At 44.3% G+C, this 23875-nt stretch overlaps 1 protein-coding gene across 24 annotated transcripts in view; it reads left to right on the forward strand.

The window, feature by feature from the left end:
- The first annotated feature begins 2159 nt into the window (after window positions 1-2159).
- The window catches only part of MAP2 (microtubule associated protein 2), a 300805-nt gene continuing 279089 nt past the window's right edge, over window positions 2160-23875 (forward strand). For 10 of the 24 annotated variants that reach the window (XM_077272167.1, XM_077272176.1, XM_077272171.1 and 7 more), the window contains exon 1: window positions 2160-2261. The gene's annotated coding sequence lies outside the window, so the exon portion shown is untranslated. The remainder of the gene's footprint in view (window positions 2262-23875) is intronic. The other 14 variants (XM_077272181.1, XM_077272182.1, XM_077272188.1 and 11 more) reach the window with 6 other exon arrangements.

Raw genomic sequence — 23875 nt, forward strand, 5'->3', positions numbered from 1 at the left:
CACAGACCAGTGTGTCTCTATGAGCTGCAGTCCCCTGATCCTGCTGTGTGCACGACCAGTGTGTCTCTATGAGCTGCAGTCTCCTGATCCTGCTGTGTGCACAGACCAGTGTGTCTCTATGAGCTGCAGTCTCCTGATCCTGCTGTGTGCACAGACCAGTGTGCCTCTATGAGCTGCAGTCCCCTGATCCTGCTGTGTGCACAGACCAGTGTGCCTCTATGAGCTGCAGTCCCCTGATCCTGCTGTGTGCACAGACCAGTGTGTCTCTATGAGCTGCAGTCTCCTGATCCTGCTGTGTGCACAGACCAGTGTGCCTCTATGAGCTGCAGTCCCCTGATCCTGCTGTGTGCACAGACCAGTGTGCCTCTATGAGCTGCAGTCTCCTGATCCTGCTTTGTGCACAGACCAGTGTGCCTCTATGAGCTGCAGTCTCCTGATCCTGCTGTGTGCACAGACCAGTGTGCCTCTATGAGCTGCAGTCTCCTGATCTTGCTGTGTGCACAGACCAGTGTGTCTCTATGAGCTGCAGTGCCCTGATCCTGCTGTGTGCACAGACCAGTGTGCCTCTATGAGCTGCAGTCTCCTGATCCTGCTGTGTGCACAGACCAGTGTGCCTCTATGAGCTGCAGTCTCCTGATCCTGCTGTGTGCACAGACCAGTGTGCCTCTATGAGCTGCAGTCTCCTGATCTTGCTGTGTGCGCAGACCAGTGTGTCTCTATGAGCTGCAGTGCCCTGATCCTGCTGTGTGCACAGACCAGTGTGCCTCTATGAGCTGCAGTCTCCTGATCCTGCTGTGTGCACAGACCAGTGTGCCTCTATGAGCTGCAGTCTCCTGATCCTGCTGTGTGCACAGACCAGTGTGCCTCTATGAGCTGCAGTCTCCTGCGCCTGCTGTGTGCACAGACCAGTGTGTCTCTATGAGCTGCAGTGCCTTGATCCTGCTGTGTGCGCAGACCAGTGTGCCTCTATGAGCTGCAGTCTCCTGATCCTGCTGTGTGCGCAGACCAGTGTGCCTCTATGAGCTGCAGTCTCCTGATCCTGCTGTGTGCACAGACCAGTGTACCTCTATGAGCTGCAGTGCCCTGATCCTGCTGTGTGTGCAGACCAGTGTCTCTATGAGCTGCAGTCTCCTGCTCCTGCTGTGTGCACAGACCAGTGTGTCTCTATGAGCTGCAGTCTCCTGCGCCTGCTGTGTGCACAGACCAGTGTGTCTCTATGAGCTGCAGTCTCCTGATCCTGCTGTGTGCGCAGACCAGTGTCTCTATGAGCTGCAGTCTCCTGCTCCTGCTGTGTGCACAGACCAGTGTGTCTCTATGAGCTGCAGTCTCCTGATCCTGCTGTGTGCACAGACCAGTGTGTCTCTATGAGCTGCAGTCTCCTGATCCTGCTGTGTGCACAGACCAGTGTGCCTCTATGAGCTGCAGTCTCCTGATCCTGCTGTGTGCACAGACCAGTGTGCCTCTATGAGCTGCAGTCTCCTGCTCCTGCTGTGTGCACAGACCAGTGTGTCTCTATGAGCTGCAGTCTCCTGATCCTGCTGTGTGCACAGACCAGTGTGTCTCTATGAGCTGCAGTCTCCTGATCCTGCTGTGTGCACAGACCAGTGTGCCTCTATGAGCTGCAGTCCCCTGATCCTGCTGTGTGCACAGACCAGTGTGTCTCTATGAGCTGCAGTCTCCTGATCCTGCTGTGTGCACAGACCAGTGTGTCTCTATGAGCTGCAGTCTCCTGATCCTGCTGTGTGCACAGACCAGTGTGTCTCTACGAGCTGCAGTCTCCTGATCCTGCTGTGTGCACAGACCAGTGTGCCTCTATGAGCTGCAGTCTCCTGATCCTGCTGTGTGCACAGACCAGTGTGCCTCTATGAGCTGCAGTCTCCTGCTCCTGCTGTGTGCACAGACCAGTGTGTCTCTATGAGCTGCAGTCTCCTGATCCTGCTGTGTGCACAGACCAGTGTGTCTCTATGAGCTGCAGTCTCCTGATCCTGCTGTGTGCACAGACCATTGTGCCTCTATGAGCCGCAGCTTCCTGTGTTGTAGATGACAGTTCTCCCTGCTGTCAGCTCTTGTCCTTTCTTTGGGGACATGGGCGGGGACTATGCACTGACGTCATGCCGGCCAATTACACTCTCTACTTTACTCCAGAGGGCGGGGTTATGCTGATAGTGGGCGTGGTCTGCTATGTCCCCAGCTTCTCCCAAGCTGCAGCTGATCAAAGCGAGCAGAGCATCACAAGTGCAGCAGCCGGAGACAGCGAGCAGGTGAGTGCAGTGTGCTGAGGCCGGGGGTCGTGTGCAGGGTGCTGTGCATTACTGGGGTACACAGCTGTACAAGGCAGAGGTGGGCTACACCAGGAGCAGATGTGCTGCCTGCCCCATGTATGTCAGTGCCCGGGCCTGGGCAAAGGGGATCACTGGTGCCCCCTCACAGCCAGCACCCAGGGGAGTGCCCCAGTCACCCACCTACACCTGCACCTGTGTGAGGGCACCCATAATTACAGCATCACTAGCTCTCTTATCTGTCTATGTATCTATCTATCTATCTATCTATCATCTATCTCTATCCCATATCTATTATCTATCTATCATCTATTTATCAATAATCTTTGTACATATTATGTATGTATCATCCATGTATTAATCATCTGTTTATCAGTTATCCTGGTATCTATTAATGATCTATTTTCCTCTCTATCACTCATCGATCGTTCCTTCTGTCTTTCTTACATACACACTTAGGATTCTGAATCCTTAACCCTTTCCCACTCGGGCTTCATCCAGTCTCCCGCCTCACCTGCATCATTTATAAGCCATTTCTTACTGCCCCTATGAATGGGCCATGCTCGCTCACATCACTAGCTGCCTGTCTAAGCTCCTCTGCACAGGATTCTGGATCTCTCTGCTTCCCACATGCTTTGTGGTACCTCCACCTTGGCTTTGCATTATGCAAATGACCCTCTTTTACGGCCGTACTCCCCGGTACTCCGGATACCTCCCTTGGATATTGGCTGTCTGCATTGCAGTGTCTGACATCCATTGTCCAATATAAGTGACCATTGCTGAAATCCGTCCTGATGTAGCAGACATCTGTGTGATTAGACAGTGGGAGTTGTTACACTGCACATACCGGTACTTTTATGTCTAACATCCCTGCAATGCATCTACCTATCCACCCCAGCCCGGGGCGCATTATGCCTGCAGTGCACCAGTGCTACTCACTGACAGGCTTGAGAAATGGTCACATTACATTGTGCAGAGGACGGTAAGGAGGGCTCTGGGGACAAGTGCAATCCTACAACCCCAGAGTCCAGAATGGCACCTGTAGCCGGAGGCACCGCATCTGTGATAGCAAGAACATGGAAGAAAATACTAGGGGGCAGCATGTGCGTCTGCCCTCACCCATGTTATCATACCTGCAGGCCCCTATTGCAGAGACTTTAATGCCCATCTCCTTTAAAGCCCTGACTTTGGGTATCATCCGCACTGTGTCCATGTGGCGGAGATGAATCGCCCTCCGTGGACCATTTTTTATAAGATTTATTGCCTTTAGCGCATAAAGCCAGAGGTTACTATTAAAAGAGATTTCTCTCCATTAGTCCTGTGAATATAAAAGCTGACGATCCTTGTAACGTCTGCTCTGACTCTTCAGTAAGAAGAAAATGCAGCCTGGTGTTCTGTGCACATGTGTGACTATACCCGCCGGTGCCAGCCTGTACATGGCGTAGGTGCCAGGATCATGCAGAATAATAGGGCATCACATGCTGTCACCGCTCACACACGACTAGCACTTGTTAATTATTATCTAATGGTATAACTGCAAGTGCGATCCATCATAAGAAATCTGGGACCTAACAGAGGTGAGGGAAGAGACGAAGGAATATTCTAGATAAGATAATGCTGTTTGGAGAAATACAAGCAGGAGACAAAGGAAAGCAAAGCATCATCTCACTCCGGAACAAAGGCGCATGCTCAGAGAAAGGGAAGCTTCCTGATCCCTTGGTTAGATGCACACACAGCCCAGCCCTGCCTTCATGATGGCACCTGCTGGTGTGGGGGAGTCAGCATAGCCCCCTGTATACCGTGCAGCATGGATGACACTGACTGTGCACGTCGGGTTATGTCATCTTCTATCTATCTATTATCTATCATCTATCTATTATCTATCTATCATCTATCTATCTATCTATCATCTATCTATCTGTTATTTATCTATTTATCATCTGTCTACCTATCATCTTCCTTCCTCCCTTCCTTCCTTTCTGTCCTTCCTTTTTTCTGTTTCTCCTTCCTTTCTTTTTTTCTGTCCTTTCTTTCTTTCTTTTTCTTCCTGGCCTTCCTCCCTCCTTTCCTTCCTTTTTTCTTTCCTTCCTTCCTTCTCTCCTTACTCTTTATTTCCCTTTTTTTGGTCCTTCTTTCCTTCCTTCCTTCCTTCCTTCCTTCCTTCCTTCCTTCCTTCCTTCTCTCCTTCCCTCCTTTCCCTTCTTACTTCCCTCCTTCCTTCCTAACCTCCCTCCTTCCTTCCTTCCTTCCTTCCCTCCTTCCTTCCTTCCCTCCTTTCCCTTCTTCCTTCCTTCCTTCTTTCCCTCCCTCCCTCCCTCCCTCCTTTCCCTCCTTCCTTTCCCTCATTCCTTTGCATTACTTTTTAGGGTACGTTTACCCTCACCCTTATTACCATGATGACATCACACGTTTCCATTTATTTACTAGAACAATGACCTGTAATAAAGTGATATTTCATTTATGAGACATATTTCCAATCCTCCAATTCACACATTACGCTTTTATTCTTTGCTGGCCCTATTGTTTCTTCACACCCATAGAATGACACAAAGCCTGTTGATTACAATGCACGGGATTTAATTAGGAAATAAAATAGGATTGAAAACTTGATTGTTACTTCAGTGTATCATTAAAGGGCTTACATTGTAACAATATATGAAATGTAACTCTTGCTTCCCTGGAAAGAGCATCCTATAATCTTTCCGTCAGCAATTTACCAGTCCTTCTAAACCATTCAGTGGTGATATTTTCTATGAATTCTTTGTTGGCCTGGAAAGGGTTAGTATATAGATCTATACACTGCCTTGTCTCACAGCTGTAGAGATGGTAGATATAGTATGCATGATCAGACTGTCATCTGCCCTCTTCTACCTGTGATAAAAACAGATTTATTAAGCAGAATGTGAGATAAATGTCATCAGTGGAATATGAAGTCCCGGGGTTATAGCATGTGTGAGAGATGGCGGCGTGTGCATCTGGCATGGAGTTCTGCTTTGTCATATTCTAGCACCCAGATAGGGTTTATACCATCAGTGTAGTAGATGGAGAAGGGGAAGAAATGAGGAATGAAACCTGGCGGATGGTGCACACACAGAGATCAGGCCTGTAATGTTAGCAGTATCAATAATGCAATAATCAGGCAGAGCAGCGGTACCATTTTGCTAATGCACAATGCTCTTCAAAGTGCAAGTTCCATGTAGAATTATTTAGCATTTTATATGAAGAATTTGGTGTAAAAAATGGTGAGAATGCACATTTTCAGGATATTTGCTTTTGGGCTTCCATACTTCATTTCTATTTTTCTGCTGTTTGCACGATGTAAATCCAGCTATAAATTGCAGAATACGCTTCCTAACATCTACATCCTATTAGATAAGGTTGCCGTGCTACTCACGCCATGGATAATTCAGATCTGCGTCATGTTAGTTTAAAAGTCTTTAGCTTAATGAAAATAATCACTGATCTAAAGGGAGAAGAAGAAGAGTTGGCATCTTCCTTAGCCATGCCCCCATTGGGATTTGGGAGGGGTCATTCATTGAATAATATTACACCCAGCAACAGTGGGGTAACTGGAGTCCAATGGGCCCCGGTGGAAAATTTGGACCTGTGCCCCCCTGCATGTTTGTCTGATGTATGGGCCCTTGTAATGTTCCAGATCCTGTGAAGACATAAGTGTTTGCCCTCTATGTAATAGCGTCCCTCTTCCTGTAATAACATCCCCCATCCTATGCCCCTTTCCTGTAATAAAGTCCTTCATCCCGACCCCTTACTGTAATGATGTTTTCCATCCTGGGACTTTTCCTGGTATAATGCCCCCATCCTGGGCACCTTCCAGTAATATATGTCTCCTTCCTGGTATAATGTCCCTCCTCACAGGCCTCTTCCAGTAATATATGTCCCCCATCTTGCTATAGTGCCCCCAATCCTGGGACCCTTCCAGTAATTTTATGTCTCCCATCCTGATATAATGTGCTCCATCCTGGGCCCCTTCCAGTGATATATGTCTCCTTCCTGGTATAATGCCTCCATTCCAGCAATATATGTATCCCATCCTGGTATAAGTCGTCCCCCATCTTGGACCCCTTCCAGTAATATATGTCCCCCATCCTGCTATAATGCCCCCCATCGTGGGCCCCGTCCAGTAATTTTATGTCTCCCACCCTGATATAATGTGCTCCATCCTCGGCCCCTTCTATTAATATATGTCTCCTTTCTGGTATAATGCCCCCCATCATGGGCCTCTTCCTGGTATAATGCCCTCCATCCTTGGGCCCTTCCTAGTATAATGCCCCTATCCATGGCCCCTTCCAGTAATATATGTCTCCTTCTTGGTATAATGCCCTCCATCCTTGGCCCTTTCCTAGTATAATGCCCCCATCCTGGGCCCATTCCAGTAATATATGTCCCCCCTCCTGGTATAATCTCCCCCATCGTGGGCCCTTCCAGTAATTTTATGTCCCCCCTCCTGATATAATGTGCCCCATCCCAGGCTTTTTCCAGTAACAATGTCCCTGTTCTGCAGCTTTTCTCCACATATATAAAAAAATAAACAATACTGCTCACTTTCTCCCGCCCACGATGGGCAGCTCATGACATCACTACCATACGCCGCCACTGACTTGCACCCCAACACAAAGTCAGCAATGCTCAATATCTTACTGTGTTATGGTGACTGTAGTCTGCTCTTCACATGGTCAGTATTTTAACTAAAAAGGTGAATTATAAATGTAGTATTAGTGCAAAGCCTCATTCAGATGTCCGTGTAACACAGTTGCCGCCGGACTCCTGACCTGAGATATGAGGCTGCCATGTTCAGGTCGCGAGATCTGGGGCCAGTCCAGTATTTACTCAAGAATATTCACCTATTACTTTACATATGGCTGTCTAGACACATATGTAGGCTTTCGAGAAATGTGACTAATAAGATTTTGTTTTCAATAGCCCAGAACCATTAATTAGAGCAGCATGCCATATCATATAGTTTATAGACAGGACTTTTAGATTTTTTTTTATGGTAAATTTGTCAAGTATGCAAACAAATATATATAACATCATAAGTTGAAATTAATGGAATATAGTTCTGTAATGACCTCACCGGAATTTTCCATGAGCCGTTATGTTTTGTTACATTAATAGTCATCCAAGTGTAGGATTGTGATGTGTCTTGTGCTCCTGTGTAAGCAGGAGGAGGCAGGACCAGTGTCTAGACAGAGCTGCCTGCTGGCAACCCAGCTCCAAGACTACCCCAGCGCTGCAGTGTCTGCTTCCAGCTGGGTGGCTTAATCGCTGACTAAGTGGCTGACCTGCGGTCTGATTGAACGCCTAGATAGAGGTTGCTTCGCGTGAACTTTGCGTCTTTATCATATGTGGCTCCTATAATTATGTAGGAGGAGAACATGGGACCTCAGAATCAATTAGATGTAACCGATGTTTCAATATTTACAAATAAGCAGCAAAAGGAAATAAATATTCAGAAAACTAATAGATGCTAAAGAGTGTAAATGTATGCAGGCCCTCAATGTCGCGCACAAGAACAATAACGGTATCAGTAATGTGACCGTTTGCCTTTGTTCACAGTCGTCTTTAAACACTACAGTCTGTAAAGACGCCTTGGCTTCTCGGCCAGTGGATTGTAAAGCTGGCCCTTATCCAACCAATATACAGAGTAGCCGGGCTGAATGAGCGATACTGATGATTAGTCTTCGGTTTTGAAGGGCAGATCATCGGAGGGCTTCATCAGCTCCTGCCATCATGTTTTATGTATAATCACAAGGATACAAATTCATCATCTAAGATGATTTTTAGCGAGGGTCTGCATTTACCAGGGATGCCATAGGCAAACACATCTCCTTAGAGGGCTATGTAAATCAGCATGTGCATCCCTGTCATTATGTGATTTAGATTGAGGGGGTGTTTGATGGATCTGACAGCGGCGCTCCGAGCTGAGTTGTGAGTCAGAGCCACACAGGCAGATTATGGCGACACTTATTTTCTCCACGCTCAGTTGTATGCGCTGGGAACTTTCTTGCACTTTAGGAAAGTAGTGTCTTATTTTCAAGTGCAGCATAATCTTGGGGTAAATTAAGCGGTTCCCCGATGATACGATATTGGCGACCTATATTTAGGGCTCGTGCAGATGACCGTAAAAATCGGACAAGTGATATCCTTTCTTTTTTTTTTTTTAATAGCACTTGTCCCCATGTTATTGTGTGGGGCCGTGCACATTTCTGATTTTTTTTTCCGCGGGCCGAGTAGTCCTAGGAAAAAAAAATTGCAGCATGTACGAATTGCATCCGATTATTGGGTTACACTTGGCCATTCATGTCTATGGGTACGTGGAAAAAATCTGACCGGACACAGATAACATCTAAGCGCGATTCGATTTTCTCAAAAGATGGAGAACTTTTTAATTTTTTATTATTTTTCACATCCGATAAAATCGGATCACACTCTGATCAAGCAGTGATCGGCGTTTGATCAGAGTGCGATTAGCTTAATCAGAACGATATTCTCAGATGAGAGAAAAATGGATGTATGTCTCAAGCCACAGATCTCTTGGGGTCCGACACTCTGTGACTCCACGATCAGCTGGCATTAGCTCCATTGACCAGAACGTGGCTGCGATCACCACGTGGCAGCTGCTGCTGACTCATCACAGTGCGGCCAGTCTTTCTTATTTATCTGATCATACATATTTTTTTTATAATATTTAGATTTTTCTAACATGAAAGCTGCATTTTGCCATTGTACAGTATATGCCATGCACAACTCGAAATGGCATTTTTTTGTAATACAATTAAAGAGTATCAGTAACTAAATTTCACTGAGTACAGGCGACTGCATCTTTCCCCAGGGTGTTCTCTGCTACATTTTACTTAGCCCATGGTTATATTTCTCTATGACAATTAAATTATTTGCAAAATGCAGTTTTCTTAGGCTCAGATGGAACAAGTGATCCAATGCATCAGTTATGCAAACGGAAGCAGAAAGGCCCATTGATTATTCTTGGATCTTTTTGATCAATATTTTCTTAAAATAGGGTCACGCAGCCGTTTTTCCAACATTTGAGAAAAATGGCCCACTTACTCTGATCAGAGTGGGATCAGTTTTTCTCTGACGTGGAGAGAAAAAAAAAAGTTTCTCCATCTTCAATATTGTATAATTTTTTTTCTATGAACCCATAGATTTCCATTGCAGATTTTGATCCCACACTTGGATCAGTATCGGACATGTCTTGGACATGTGAACTGCCCCAGACAATGTTACAGGTATGAAAACATACCACAACCAATGAAATGAAGTAAAATACATATTCCTAAATCAAGGATAATCTCAAAAAATGCTATAAAAATGCATAAAGACCAAAGAGAGATTTAAAAAAAATAAAGCTTAGTTATTAGCAAATAGTTATTCTGTAAAGTTACAAACTGTCTTTATTAATCCAAATATCAAAATACAAACAAAATCCATGCAAAAATACAAAATTGAATCCATACTGAAAATCAATTTATATATAAAAGGGACAGGCGTACCGTAATGTAACCACGGAAGCAGTGGAAGCATACAATATGAACACATGGTGGAGCCTCAGACATGCAAAATAGAACACTGTTCATTAATAAAGTGCATAGTGCATAATGTATCAATAAATATACAGTATATATGCATGTACTGGGGTATCGCCATAAGTCACAAAAAAGTAGGGTGAAAAAACAACGTATGATATCAACACAGACTGTATTGAAAAAACGTGATGTCATATAGATGTGGCTATAATATAGTGACCCCAGCTGGTAATAGTGGTCAATCAAATGCCAAAAATACATAAAAAACAGTAACACCACAGCTTCTTAACCATACTGATGCCCAACCACTGCACTGGTGCCCCGACGCGCGTTTTGCTGTTGCTTCCTCTGGGTCTGCCGAGGAATCATTGCGTAATCAATGGACCCTCTGCTTCCATTTCCATAACTGATGCAATTGATCACTTATTCCATTTGTTTGTTCCTAAAACGGAATGGACAAACTGAAAGCCTTGTTGGACATGTGAACAGAACCCTATAGTTGCAGTGCACGCTGGACCCTTGCTTCTCAATCAGGTCAGCGCATGATGTAATAGATCACGGGTTTGGTCAGTTCGGGAGTGATTTATATTTTCAAGTGCTATTTACACTGTACAAATGAACTATAAAAAGCTGATCGGTTGGCATAATTTGCTGACACCCTCACGCCACCTAAACAGAAAATGATTAGCGCCTTTGATGTTAATGATTGAAGTCAATATTAATGCTTATTCTTTTTAATCATCATCATTGTGCGTTTAGCTCCAATACTTATTATGCAATTTATTATGAAGGTTGTAGATTGCTTATTCTACAAAGGCAAACATATCATTTTCATAGCTTTAACTCTGATGCATTGCTTGTTCCTAGAAGTACGTTTCAAGAATCTGCTGGAAGTCCAGTGCACACCATGTCTTTTTCAGACAGGTTTTTGAAATCCGCCTAAAAAAGAAATCAGAAAACGCTCAAAAGAAAAATGCAAAAATGTAAAAATGACTTACTGGTCAGGTTTTGAGTGTCTTTTAACTGCTTCAAAAGATGCCAAGCAGTTAAAAGAAGTGACCAGTCCGTTCTTCAGGCACATTCCGCTCTGAAGATGCTCTATACTTAGATGCTCTTGGAAAAACCGCTGGAGATCAAAAATATCCAAGCAAGGTCTCGGCAAACAGTCAAAATGTGGAGAAAAAGAGGCTTTAGGACAAAAATTCCGATATGTCCTGAAGTGACTTCCTCTTGTAAATCCCAGTGGATACATGATCAGCAAATAGGGATGTGTTAGATGCATAGTATCATGTTACTTCTCCATGCTTGGTCAATGTGGACTTGCATGTTTCTACAGTAAGTAGGGGAGACAAGCCACCTCCAGATCACTCTGAAATTCAAGATTGTTCTTTCCCAAGACATCTTCCATCTGGGGAGAGTTGGGATCCCTGATACACATTTGTTGATCGATCGATCACTTTGGAATTCATCCAACATTTATCAAATATAAATGGACATCCATAGACAATAGATTGTGGACTTGTATTGGTGTGTTTACACATAGTATAGTCAAAGGATATACATACAGTATCTGAGGGAGCATCTTAGAAAAATCATAGGTACGTCTTCACTCACTTAGGTGTCTTCCTAAAAATTTTAAGGTTTGTTTAGTTATCCAAGAATTGGTCATTAGGGACACCTCATCCAACCATTAGAACAAAAAGGCTGTGGGATGTGCGATTCTTCAGAGCAGCATGCCCCCTCCCTAATGCTGCTCCCTCCGGAGAGATCCAAGACCAATTACCGTATGGTGTTTTCATTCTGGTAATCAATGGATGTCTCAGCATTGATCATATCTTCCCTCATGTCTAGAAGATATCATTTTATACACAAAGGTGAATCTATACGTTAAATACCTCAAAGTTTTTTTTTCATGTACTGACATTGGGGCCTGTGGCTGAATTGAGGATTTGAGGAGGGCACTGTTTGTTAGCGTATTCTCACCATATGGACCATAAACTGTGTATTCTCTAATCCCTAGGAATATGACTAATACCTATTGAGAACTCCATCTTATGTAGACATATTTTATTTAACATTAAAAGGGTTGTCTGGAATGTTTACATTGATGGCCAATCTATAGGATGGCTCATCAATGTCTGATCGGCAGAGCTGCAACTCTCGACCGCTCAGCCATTCCTGGTGGAGATGGCTGTCAGAATTGCTCAATTGCCGATCAATATTGTATGGGCATGCAGTGCTCAGCCTCTATACTGTTGATTGAGTTGTTCAATGCAGCTCCACAACTGATCACTTCCGGCTGCCGCCAACATCGGGTACAACTGATCGACAGAGGTGCCATGTGTCCCACTCCTACGGAGCAGATATTGATGACTCTTCCCTAGGCCATCAATGTAACGCCTTTAAAAGGAATCTGCCAGCAGGTTTTTGCAATGTAATCTGAAGACAGCATTCTGTAGGGGTTAAAACACAGACTTCAGTGACTTCAGTGATGCCTCTTATTATCAATCTCTGTGGCTTTGTTTGCTTGCAATGATTGATTTAGCACCAGGAGCTTATCATTGCTGGACTCAGGAGCGAGTGCCTCATGGTCCAGGAACACCCCCTCCTGTGATGAGCAGCTCACAGTCTATGGCCTTTATCCATACAGAACCTGGTGTGGGCGGGGATAGCTGTGTTGTGGGCGGGATTAGCTTTCTCAGCTCTGCTTCATGCTAAATCTAAAAGCTCTGATTGTATCAGAACTGCTTCACCCAGTAATCTAAGTGATACATCGTTGGATTCAGCGTCTCTTTCCCTACATCAGGCTGCTCTCCCATGAGGTAGCAAAAAGCAGCTGACTGATTCCTTTAACCCCTTTCTGCCAGCTGACGGAATAGTACGTCAGCTGGCAGATCCCCTGCTTTAAGGTGGGCTCCACCTTAAAGCCGTGACATGTCAGCTGTTTTGTACAGCTGACATGTGCGCGCAATGAGCGCGAGTGGAATCGCGATCCGCCCGCGACCATTAACTAGTTAAATGCCGCCATCAAGCGCTGACAGCGGCATTTAACTAGCGCTCCCGGCCGCGCGGCCGGAGTTGCTCGCGCTGCTGACCCCCGTCACATGATCGGGGGTCAGCAGTGCATTGCCATAACAACCAAAGGTCTCCTTGAGACCTCTATGGTTGTTGATGGCCGAATGCTTTGAGCGCCACTCTGTGGTCGGCGTTCAAAGTACACGACCATTTCTACTACATAGAGGTGATCTGTATGTCACCTCTATGTAGCAGAGGCGATCGAGTAGTGCATGCTTCTAGCCTCCTATGGAGGCTATTGAAGCATGCCAAAATTAAAAAAAAAGTGTTCAAAAATATAAAAAAAAATAAAAAATATATAAAAGTTTAAATCACCCCCCTTTCGCCCCAATCAAAATAAAACAATAAAAAAAAAATCAAACCTACACATATTTGGTATCGCCGCGTTCAGAATCGCCAAATCTATCAATAAAAACAAAGGATTAATCTGACCGCTAAATGGCGTAGCGAGAAAAAAAAATCAAAACGCCAAAATTATGTTTTTTTGGTCGCCGCGACATTGCATTAAAATGCAATAACGGGCGATCAAAAGAATGTATCTGCACCAAAATGGTATCATTAAAAACGCCAGCTTGGCACGCAAAAAATAAGCCCGCACCTGACCCCAGATCACGAAAATTGGAGACGCTACGTTTATCGCACAATTTTTTTTTTTTGCAAACTTTGGAATTTTTTTCCACCACTTAAATAAAAAAATAACCTAGACATGTTAGGTGTCTATGAACTCGTAATGAGCTGGAGAATCATAATGGCAGGTCAGTTTTAGCATTTGGTGAACCTGGCAAAAAAGCCAAACAAAAAACAAGTGTGAGATTGCACTTTTTTTGCAATTTCATCACACTTGGAATTTTTTTCCCGTTTTCTGTTACACGGCATGGTAAAACCAATGGTATTGATCAAAAGTACATCTCGTCCCGCAAAAAATAAGCCCTCACATGGCCATATTGACGGAAAAATAAAAAAGTTATGGTTCTGGGAAGGAGAGGAGCGAAAAACGAAAACGAAAAAACGGAAAAAGCTCCGGGGGTAAAGGGGTTAAAATGAATGTGATGTTCTAGCAAAATTCTACTTGGTAATAGTCTGGCTTTTTAAACAAATAAAACTATTTCTGCAGTACGACCTGGTATCAGCCAGTTACTTCTACACATATACATATGTATACACACCCAGAAACTAAAGCTGTCTAATGTAACTGTGTCATGTTTGTTTCTCTGCCTGATTAGTGTGAGATAATTAGAGTTGATACAACATTTATAGGGCACAGATTGTGTTTGCAGGTTAACACATGATGCAATGTTTTGTCTTTGCGTACTTTCTGATTTCACCTATCTTCAATATGGACATAAAGACCTCTGAAAACTGGTCAGCGTTACCATTCTAGTGAAAATTTGTATTCTATAAAATGTATTATTCGATTTAGTGAAAGAAAACAAGTAACTTCATTCATAATGTAAAACTGAGTGGCTGCTGGTTGAGTTGTACCGAAAACATAGCTGTTATTTTAGATGACTGTTCAAAAACGCTGTCAAGTATGTGTATGTGAGGGGTAATATTTCTAGCTTTTATATGACTTGTGTCCTAGATTAGTTTTCTCCAACGCAGGCTCTATCTCTAATCTCCAGCTGTCTCAGAGCTAGTGAGTGGAAACTAGGTGATATGAGGTTCCTTATACACAGCACACATAGACATGATGGATTCCTGCTCTCCTGTTTTTTCTCTTTGTAGCTGAGGTTCAAAAGCGGCTGCAGCAAGGTCATTATTAAACAGCAGTACTGAGAATTGTTGCTGTGCATCTACCTCTTGGGTAAGACAAACACTTAGGGTATGTTTCCACGGTCAGGATTGCATCAGGATTTGCTCAGGATTTGACGCAGGTAAAATCTGCACCAAATCTGCACCTGAGGTCACCTGCGTTTTTGATGCGTTTTTACATGCGTTTTTGATGCGTTTTTCATGCGGATTTGTGTGTGTTTTTGTAAGCTAAATAAAGTTATTAAAAAAAAAAAAAATGGTGATGTCATTTCTTGTCCAACCTCTTCATTTACATACTCCATTGAAGAATAATGTTTAGACACACAGATAGATAGATAGATAGATAGATACGATAGATAGATCTATCTATCTATCTATCTATCTATAGCTCTATCTATCTATCCATCTATTATCTATCGTATCTATCTATTGTATCTATCTATTGTAGCTATCTATTATCTATATATCTATCTAGCTATCTATAGATATATCTATAGATAGATATATTTATAGATAGATATATCGGTAGATAACAGATAGGTAGATAGATAATAGATAGATACAATAGATAGATAATAGATGATAGATAATAGATAGATAGATAATACCAAGCCCGATGTTTAGTAATAAACATAATAAAATGTTAATAAAGAGTTAGGCCGGGATCACACATGCGAGAAACTCACACGAGTCTCTTGCCTCAATACCCAACACTGCCGCCGGCACTCGGGACCAGAGCGTGCGGCTGCATGTATTTCTATGTAGCACTCGCAAGTGTGACCCTGGCCTTAAAAGCAATATCTGTTTAATTTTAAAAAATGTGAAAAAAAAATGGCGTGGGCTCCCACGCAATTTTCTGCGTCAGAGAGGGAAAGCCAACGACTGGGGGACTGATATTTGTAGCCTGGGACAGGGTTAATACCCATGGATCTTTCCCAGGCTATGAATATCAGCCCACAGCTGTATATTTAGCCTTTACTGGCTATACAAATATGGGAACCCCCCCCAAAAAAATGACGTGAGGTCCCCCTATAATTTATAGCCAGAAAGGCTACACAGACAGCTGCGAGCTGATATTCATAGCCTAGAGAGGGGCCATGGATATTGCCCCCCCGGCTACAAATACCAGCCCCCCAACTACTCCAGAAATGGCGCATCTGTAAGATGTTAGCCTTTCTCTATTCCCACTCGCGAGTAGCGGTGGGGTAATAAGGGGTTAATGCGGACAAAGCCGAAAAGCATTACTGCGCATGCGCCCGCGCACTATGTCCCGGAAGTATTTTGCTGTGTTCCGGGACATGGTACGCAGGCGCATGCGCAGTAATGCTTTTCGGCTTTGCCCGCAGTAGGGCAAAGGATGCTGCGCGTGCGCCACCGAAGACTGCATGGCGCACGCATACTCATATTCACTAAAATATAGCGGAAAACAGGGACGGACGGGGTGGAGAAATGACGAGGATACGCCGCCCATCTGACCGGAAAAAAATCATTTTAATATCCCGCCAATTTGAGGTGACAGGTTCCCTTTAGAAAAATGTTTAGAATTGAGAGTAGAGGTTCCCTTTAATAACCCACAATGAGTGTCCCACAACGAGTCCAGCTCTGCTACATCTGGATGCCTGACATCCAGACATAGCAGAGCTTGTAGATAATCTCTGGAGATAACTCTGCGGCGATCACCTACACTGAAACATTCTCACAATCAGCTGATCATCTGATCGTGAGAACCAGATTAGTGACCGGAGATAACCCCCGGTCACATGCATGGCAGTTCTCGCGGTAAGCAAAGTTATCGCGAGAACTTAGCTTACTGCGAGAACTGCAGTGGACGCGGGACTTCCGGCGACAGGACAGGTAAGAGCTTAATTAAATTAGGAGACATGCGTAGTAAGCTGCCTTTGTGCAGTTACTACGCATGTGACTAATCATTAGATGCAATTTTACCGCATCTAATGATTATCTGTGGGAAATTTACGGAGCGTCGCCGCATTGTAAACAGACATGCTGCATTCTGAAAAGACGCGCCACATGTCCGTTTACGCGGGTCTGCCGCCTGCGTGTTTTAACACATAGTGGAGACGGGATTTCATGAAATCCCCTCCACTATGCTGTAACATCTGGACGCTGCGTGTTTGACGCTGCGGCTCTATGCAGCGTCAATCACACAGGGTTTCCTGACCGTGGAAACACACCCTTAGGCCTGTTTGACATATTCCAACAGTTACAGTCCAAATATGGACTGCAATGTTAGGACTGGCCACATGGGCCAAATTCAGCCTCATAAATGAGGCTATTGATTTCAGGTTGGAAAACATACGGCCATTCCAAATATTGTGGCTTGTACTCAGATTGTGAATGTCGAATGTGTGAAGCCGGCTTTCCTGGAAAGCAGAAACAGGAACCGTCTCTCTGCTTCTCTGTTTCACTTTACTCCTCTTCTGTTTCTCCCTCCACTTCCTCCCTCCATAGACTTCAATAGGCAGCTGTAATCTATTTTGTTTTTTTACCAAGACAGATTTTAGATGCTCAGGAGACTTGGGGAAGAAAAAGAAGTGAGAAGTGACCGATAAGTGGAGAAAGAAGTAGATATCTCTGATATGATATGTTATAAAGTTTCTTACATTTACCATATGCAAAGTTTGTTGGAACAGCAGTTTCCAATTAGAGGGAGGGGGATTTGCCATCATTTAAATTTTCATGTATTAATAGGATATAGGTATGTATATGAACATTGTAAGACTGCCACGATTTGTAAAATGAAGGTGATGTAGCATTCTTTCATGCTTGCCCTTTTTGAGGGAACGTCGGGTGGATTATCAATTCTTAGTGTCATGATCCAGACCGGGTTTTGAGTCTTGTTTTCCCTGTTTCCCGGTCTGGTCATGTCAAGAGTCAACCTTTCTCAGCCTCTGTCTGGGATCAGGTTGGCTATTTATCGCCGCTGCTTCCTGCAGGCGATGTCAGTTATAGTTTTTGCCTAGTGCTGCTGTAGCTGACTCTGATTGCTCTGATTTGTCCTGCTGCGTTTGCTGTCTGAACCCGTGTCTCTGTTTTCCCCTATTCCCGTCTTGACTCCGGGTTTCCCTTTAGAGTGCTGACTCCCTGGTTTTGACTTGGCTTGTATCCTGACCTGCTTCTGTATTTTGGCTTATCCGCTCCTGACGGTTACCGACTCCCTGGCTTGTCTCTGACCATGAGTTTGCTTTTTCCTTTGGTACTGCGCTACAGTCTAGGATTTGACCCGGCTTGTTTTCTGCTGCCACCTGTGATAGCCTCACTGCTGCACAGAAGGCCAGCTCTGTTTAGGTGCAGCCCTGCTTCCACTCTGCTGCCTTCTAGTGGAGCCTGCACCTACCTGCATTGCAGCAGCGTGACACTTACCGTATATTTTGGACTATAAGAAGCACTGGACCATAAGACACTCCCCAAATTTTCAGAAGGAAAATAGGGAAAAAAAAGTGTCAAATGGAGATCCGTCTTACAGTCTGAATTCAGCTTACCGGGGAGGGTTTTCGGCACAGGTGGAGGAGTGGTCACAGGGGTTGTTCAGTGGTCCAGGCTGGTGGCCTCTGGGAAATCCCATCCCAGGCTGGTGTGGCGGGGCTCCACCGGCATTTTTCGACAGGTGCTCTGTGGGGCTGCGGTGCTCTGTGGGGCTGTGGTGCTCTGTGGGACTGCGGTGGCCTGTGGGGTGGTGGTGGCGGTGCTCTGTGGGACAGGGGCAGCGGTGGTCTGTGGGGAATTTTGGGGGAAAAAAGTGCGTCTTAGGCCGGCCTCACACTAGCGAGTTTTACGGACGTATGAGCGCATAAACTACGTCCGTAAAATTCGCATTACACATGGCCCAATGATTCTCTATGTCCCAGCTCCTATCTGCCGTATATTACGCATCCGTAATATACGGTCTTGTACGGCCGTAGAAAATCGCAGCATGCTGCGTTTGTCACCGTATTGCGCAAAATAATCGCCAATGAAAGTCTATGGGGGCGAGAAAAATACGGATTCCACACGGACCAGCAGTGTGACTTGCGAGAAATACACAGCGGTGTTAGTGAAAAGCCGGTAATTCAATTGCCGGCTTTTCATTTCTCCTTCCCAAACCCGACATGATATGAGACATGGTTTACATACAGTAAACCATCTCATATCCCTTTTTCTTTTGCATATTCCACACTACTAATGTTAGTAGTGTGTATGTGCAAAATTTGGGTGCTGTAGCTGCTAAAATAAAGGGTTAAATGGCGGAAAAAATTGGTGTGGGCTCCCGCGCAATTTTCTCCGCCAGAATGGTAAAGCCAGTGACTGAGGGCAGATATTAATAGCCTAGAGAGGGTCCATGGTTATTGGCCCCCCCTGGCTACAAACATCTGCCCCCAGCCACCCCAGAAAAGGCACATCTGGAAGATGCGCCTATCCTGGCACTTGGCCACTCTCTTCCCACTCCCGTGTAGCGGTGGGATATGGGGTAATGAAGGGTTAATGTCACCTTGCTATTGTAAGGTGACATTAAGCCAGATTTATAATGGAGAGGCGTCAATTATGACACCTATCCATTATTAATCCAATTGTCTGAAAGGGTTAAAAAACACACACGCATTATTACAAAGTACTTTAATGAAATAAACAAACAGGTTGTATTAATATTTTATTGCTCTCTCAATCCATCCGGAACACCCTCGCTTGGCAAAATAATAAACACACAATATACATACCCTGTGATGAACTGTCACGTCCCACGAGGTAATCCATCTGAAGGGGTTAACTCAATTTACAGGCAGGAGCTGTGCTAAAGCACTCGCTCGTGTCTGTAATCCCCCGGGTGCTGAAAGGAAAGCTGAGTGATCTGTACTTACATTGAGTTGCGGTGAGGCGCCCTCTGGTGGATGTCCTCATGAACTGGAGCCTTGGAAAAGTTCCCACGCTCGAGTTCATATGAGTTCATCCACCAGAGGGCGCCTCACCGCAACTCAATGTAAGTACAGATCACCCAGCTTTCATTCATTCCCCAGGGGTTACAGACACGAGCGAGTGCTTTAGCGCAGCTCCTGCCTGTAAATTGAGTTAACCCCTTCAGATGGATTACCTCATGGGACGTGACAGTTCATCCGAGGGTATGTATATTGTGTGTTTATTATTTTGCCCAGCGAGGGTGTTCCGGATGGATTGAGAGAGCAATAAAATACTAAAACAACCTGTGTGTTTATTTCATTAAAGTACTTTGTAATAATGCGTGTGTGTGTTTTTTAACCCTTTCAGACAATTGGATTAATAATGGATAGGTGTCATAATTGACGCCTCTCCATTATTAATCTGGCTTAATGTCACCTTACAATAGCAAGGTGACATTAACCCCTCATTACCCCATATCCCACCGCTACAGGGAGTGGGAAGAGAGTGGCCAAGAGCCAGAATAGGCGCATCTTCCAGATGTGCCTTTTCTGGAGTGGCTGGGGGCAGATGTTTGTAGCCGGGGGGGCCAATAACCATGGACCCTCTCTAGGCTATTAATATCTGCCCTCAGTCACTGGCTTTACCACTCTGGCGGAGAAAATTGTGCGGGAGCCCACACCAATTTTTTCCGCCATTTAACCCTTTATTTTAGCAGCTACAGCACCCAAATTTTGTATATGCACACTACTAACATTAGTAGTGTGGAATATGCAAAAAAAAGGGGGATATGAGATGGTTTACTGTATGTAAACCATGTCTCATATCATGTCGGGTTTGGGAAGGAGAAATGAAAAGCCGGCAATTGAATTACCGGCTTTTCACATATATCGCGCTGAATTAAAGATAAATACAGAATATATATATATGTGTCTCAATGACATATATATATATATATATATATATATATATATATATATATATATATATATATAGTATATATGTTTTCTGAACATTTGAGCACATAAATCCATTAGATGTCGGTTTTGCAAGCCTGCGAGAAAATATCGCAGTACGGATGCCATACGGATTACATACGGAGGATGCCATGCGCAAAATACGCTGACACACCCTGACTACGGATGACATACGGACCACTATTTTGGGGACATTTCTGCGTATTACGGCCGTTAAAAAACGGATCGTATTTTTATACGCTGAGTGTGAAGCCGGCCTTATAGTCAGAAAAAATACAGTAGGTTGTTGTCATTTTGTACTAGGATAAAGGGGGAAGGGTTGATAAAAAAAAAACTTTGGAGAGGGAAATTGTCCATCCCCTCCTTGCAACCATAGAATTAACAGCAAAAAGTCATTATCGAACAGTCCCTGGTCTAGTGACTATTTTCCAGGTGTGCGTGTCAGACAATCATTGCCACCAGCCCTTTAACATTTTTAGATATGACCTCCTCATCCCCCGGTGTCAGGGCCGGCTAACAGTAAGGCCGGCCTCACACTGGGCGTAAGACAATACGCCACGTATTATACGTCCGTACTACGGCCGTAATACGGAGAAATGTTCCCAAAATATTGATCCGTAGTCAGGGTGTGTCAGCGTATTTTGCGCATGGCATCCTCCGTATGTAATCCGTATGGCATCCGTACTGTGAGATTTTCGCGCAGGCTTGCAAAACCGACATCTAATGGATTTATGTGCTCAAATGTTCGGGAAAACATATATACAGTATATATATATATATATATATATATATATGTCATTGAGACACATATATATATATTCTGTATTTAGATTTCATTCAGCGCGATATCTGTGAACAGCCGGTAATTCAATTGCCGGCTTCTCATTTCTCCTGCACAAACCCGACAGGATATGAGACATGGTTTACATACAGTAAACCATCTCATATCCCCTTTTTTTTTGCATATTCCACACTACTAATGTTAGTAGTGTGTATGTGCAAAATTTCAGCGCTGTAGCTGCTAAAATAAAGGGTTAAATGGCGGAAAAAATTGGCGTGGGCTCCCGCGCAATTTTCTCCGCCAGAGTGGTAAAGCCAGTGACTGAGGGCAGATATTAATAGCCAGGAGAGGGTCCATGGATATTGGCCCCCCGTGGCTAAAAACATCTGCCACCAGCCACCCCAGAAAAGGCACATCTGGAAGATGCGCCTATTCTGGCACTTGGCCACTCTCTTCCCACTCCCTGTAGCGGTGGGATATGGGGTAATGAAGGGTTAATGCCACCTTGCTATTGGAAGGTGACATTAAGCCAGATTAATGATGGAGAGGCGTCAATTATGACACCTATCCATTATTAATCCAATTGTAGGAAAGGGTTAAAAAACACACACACACATGATTGAAAAGTATTTTAATGAAATAAACACAGCGGTTGTTGTAATAATTTATTGTTCTCTCAAATCCATTTGCAGTCCCTCGCTTGGCAACATAATAAACGCACAAGATACATACCTTCTGATGTACTGTCAGGTCCAACGAGGTAATCCATCTGAAGGGGTTAACTAATATTACAGGCAGGAGCCCTGCTAATGCAGCTGTGCTCCGTGCCTGTAATCCCCGGCGAATGAATGAAATGTAGGTCATTGACCTACATTTCCTTCAGTCGCGGTGAGGCGCCCTCTGGTGGATGTCCTCATATGACCTGGAGCGTGGGAAAAAGTTCCCAGGCTGCAGTTCATGAGAACATCCACCAGAGGGCGCCTCACCGCGAATGAATGAAATGCAGGTCAATGACCTACATTTCATTCATTCGCCGGGGATTACAGGCACGGAGCACAGCTGCATTAGCAGGGCTCCTGCCTGTAATATTAGTTAACCCCTTCAGATGGATTACCTCGTTGGACCTGACAGTACATCAGAAGGTATGTATCTTGTGCGTTTATTATGTTGCCAAGCGAGGGACTGCAAATGGATTTGAGAGAACAATAAATTATTACAACAACCGCTGTGTTTATTTCATTAAAATACTTTTCAATCATGTGTGTGTGTTTTTTAACCCTTTCCTACAATTGGATTAATAATGGAGAGGTGTCATAATTGACGCCTCTCCATTATTAATCTGGCTTAATGTCACCTTTCAATAGCAAGGTGGCATTAACCCTTCATTACCCCATATCCCACCGCTACAGGGAGTGGGAAGAGAGTGGCCAAGTGCCAGAATAAGTGCATCTTCCAGATGTGCCTTTTCTGGGGTGGCTGGGGGCAGATGTTTGTAGCCACGGGGGGGCCAATAACCATGGACCCTCTCCTGGCTATGAATATCTGCCCTCAGTCACTGGCTTTACCGCTCTGGCGGAGAAAATTGCGCGGGAGCCCACGCCAATTTTTTCCGCCATTTAACCCTTTATTTTAGCAGCTACAGCGCAGAAATTTTGCACATACACACTACTAACATTAGTAGTGTGGAATATGCAAAAAAAAGGGGGATATGAGATGGTTTACTGTATGTAAACCATGTCTCATATCCTGTCGGGTTTGTGCAGGAGAAATGAAAAGCCGGCAATTGAATTACCGGCTGTTCACATATATCGCGCTGATTGAAATCTAAATACAGAATATAATAATAATAATAATAATTTTATTTATATAGCGCCAACATATTCCGCAGCGCTTTACAACTTATAGAGGGGACTTATACAGACAACAGACATTACAGCATAACAGAAATCACAGTTCAAAACAGATACCAGGAGGAATGAGGGCCCTGCTGCTCGCAAGCTTACAATCTATGAGGAAAAGGGGAGACACAAGAGGTGGATGGTAACAATGATAAGAATATATATATATGTGTCACAATGACATATATATATATATATATATATATATATACTGTATATATGTTTTCCCGAACATTTGAGCACATAAATCCATTAGATGTCGGTTTTGCAAGCCTGCGCGAAAATCTCGCAGTACGGATGCCATACGGATTACATACGGAGGATGCCATGCGCAAAATACGCTGACACACCCTGACTACGGATCACTATTTTGGGAACATTTCTCCGTATTACGGCCGTAGTACGGACGTATAATACGTGGCGTATTGTCTTACGCCATGTGTGACCCCAGCCTAACCCATACTTGTGGAGTCCGGAGGACTGTAATGAATGATTATATATTTCGCTAGTTCCTTATCAAGCTTAATTCAGTCAGAAGAAGATCGATAATCCCGACTGCATTGCAGCTAGGCCTGACATCTCCCGGAGGCGGCGTGTCTGGAAGTAGGAGATTGATGTGAAGAAATGACTTCTTCTTCGGTGCTGCCCAATAAGCGTCTCC

The sequence above is a fragment of the Ranitomeya variabilis genome, chromosome 7 (genome assembly GCF_051348905.1).
Source record: "Ranitomeya variabilis isolate aRanVar5 chromosome 7, aRanVar5.hap1, whole genome shotgun sequence".
In the NCBI taxonomy this organism is placed as follows: Eukaryota; Metazoa; Chordata; class Amphibia; order Anura; family Dendrobatidae; genus Ranitomeya; species Ranitomeya variabilis.